This window comes from Limulus polyphemus, unplaced genomic scaffold (assembly GCF_000517525.1).
Source record: "Limulus polyphemus unplaced genomic scaffold, Limulus_polyphemus-2.1.2 Scaffold7182, whole genome shotgun sequence".
Taxonomy (NCBI): domain Eukaryota; kingdom Metazoa; phylum Arthropoda; class Merostomata; order Xiphosura; family Limulidae; genus Limulus; species Limulus polyphemus.
The window spans coordinates 22628-25460 of record NW_013672792.1 but is presented as its reverse complement, the minus strand read 5'-3'; positions in this window follow the sequence as shown (position 1 = coordinate 25460).

The window sequence follows — 2833 nt, the reverse complement described above, 5'->3', positions numbered from 1 at the left end:
GTTTGTAATATTTACCAACAAGATTGATACACAATTTTCTTTTGTAACACAAATAAGTTCTAATATGCACACAACAGTACAATTTACAATAACAATTATTACAAATTAGGCATAATTGTCTTAGTTTGTCGAAATTTGCCAATATACATAGAATTGCACCAACGATCAAATAAACCTAATTTTCGTGGGCACATTCCATATAAGTTTGATTGTCTTGCATGCGATAACCTCGAAACTTTTGGTGATAAGCTTCCGGCACTAACTTATATGCTTTGAGAATAGCTGCTTTAACCTTGTCATAATTTGTACAATCTTCTATAGCTTCTTGTGCTTTACCAGTTAAAACACTTTGTAATAATAATGACCATTTTTCGGTGGTCCATTCCATGGTTTGGGCAACCTTCTCAAATTGTTGGAAATATTTATCAACTTCATTTTCATTGAACGATGGTACTTCAAAGTTCAAAGTTGCCATTTTGCCTTAGTCGATCAGTGTTGAGTCTAATTTCAATTTCTTTCAGCCTAATTTCTTTTTCGGCCTCGAGACGTTTATTTTATCTTTTAGCTTCGTATACGAGCTTGTTCTTTCTCGGCTTCCCTACGAGCTTGTTCGGCCTCGAGGGGTTTATTTTCTCTTTCAGCTTCGATACGAGCTATTTCTCTCTCTTTCTCGGCTTCGATTAGAGCCTGCTCAAGCTCGAGTTGTTTTAATTTTAGTTAGATCTCTAACTTATCTTTATCACTCAACCCCGATTGGCTAGTGGGTACACTAGATTATTCCTCTAATGCTTCCTTGGGCAATAAATCATCATCGACTAGTATTTCGATAAAACGCCTTATTTAGTTAATTTTTTCTCATTGATGTTTTAAGTTATAGTTCTGGCAATTTCGAGCAATTCATTTTTGTTATATTTTTCTAGTTGTTTTAGGGAGGGTGATACAAGAAAACCTTGATAATCAGACATGATCAAATCTTATTGGCACTGATAAATATTTGTTTGTTTAGAATTATGCACAAAGCTACACAAGGGCTATCTGTGCTCTGCCCACCACAGGTATCGAAACCCGGTTTCTAGCGTTGTATGTCCGCAGACATACTGCTGTGCCACTGGGGGGCCTGATGAATATAAATTCAATTGTGATTTAAATTTTAATTTAGATCGAATTTTGTCTCTGATTCAGATCCCGGACGAGCCCTCAATTTATTATGTTATGTATTAGCATTACAAATAGCGTGAACTTAAGGTAACTGATAATTTAAATTTAGTAGTTAAATTGTACTTTGGATTTAGTATTTACATAAATGTCAGTTTGTAATATTTGGCAACAAGATTGATACATAGTTTTCTTTTGTAACACAAATACGTTTTAATATACATACAACAGTACAATTTACAATAACAATTATTGCAAATAGTTATTACAAACAATGATTTATAAACAAAAGCTTCACAAACTTACAAACAATATAAAGTCTTCTTTCTAATCTGGAACTTCCTTGATATTGTTGCGTCAGCGAGGTCACGTGACTAGTATCACGCCACGTCCTTCTCGAACGTTCATGAATCGTCGGGAGACTACTAGATATGGGGTAGTCTTGTATATATATATATAAGACCGGCCAACAAGCGACGGGGACAATGAGTAATTGAATGTATGCGGACAGAATATTGTTGGCCACGTGAGACGTGAATTATAGCGTTTGTTATAGAGCGACTGTTGAAATTAAATGTATCGTAAAGTTGTATTCGGAAAGAATAAACCAGTTTTATTTAAGAAAGGACTTGTGTCGCTAAAGTTTCGTCGGAACGAATTTACGGAAAATTAACTAACGACTGGAGGCGTAACAATATGTTATCGAAGGTTCACGATGAGCGAGTTAATTACGAGTTGACATAGATATATTTCCCTTAACGGGAAGCTAGCTAGCTTTGTCCTTCACTGATCACACGCCGATTTTTCCACCGGTGACGTTAGGTAATGTTTTCGTAGAAATACTAATGTCCGATGAGAATCCACTAAAGTTAAATAATTTGAAATGTTCGAACTTAGTAAAGGTTCCTGGTCAAATATTTGAAGTTTTCCGATTGGTAAGCGTTATAACAATCACAGTTATAGCTTCCGAAGTTTTACAGCACACTGATTATAGTGAACAAATAATAGATACTCTCTCTTTGGCGCGTCACCTTGGTTGTATTTATAAGCGAGAGGAGGCGTTCTAGAAATTTCAGTTTTACGTAACAGTACAAATTTAATCACTTACGTACACATATATATTGTTGATTCTTACTCTCGAGAATCTTCTGCTATTTTGGAGAATGGGCGGGAGTTTTGAAACACATATTTAACACTACAAGCTATGCAGATTTCTAAATATAAACTTAATCTAAACAAAAGTTGATATTAATATAAATATATAATTCTAAATTCGTTACAGCTGTGAGGGCATTATAATGTGACGATCAGTCCCACTATTCGTTGATAAAAGAGTATCACAAGAGTTGGCGGTGGGTAGTGATGACTAGCTGCCTTCACTGCTAAATTAGGGACGGGTAGCACAGATATCCCTCGTGTAGCTTTGTGCAAAAATTCAAACCAAATCATACTTTATGCATTATATATGAGAAAATACAATTATATAAGGTATTTCACATCTTTTTATTGCATTACTTTTATAAATTGGAAGATACAGTGCATGGTTAGCAATACCTAGGGGCGGATTAGGAGTCAGATGGGCTGGGGCTAAATTTTCTACTGGGCTATTATGACCGTCAATAAAGACTAAGGTAAAACAACAAACAAACTAAACCTCGAAATGGGTTTCACTTTTCAA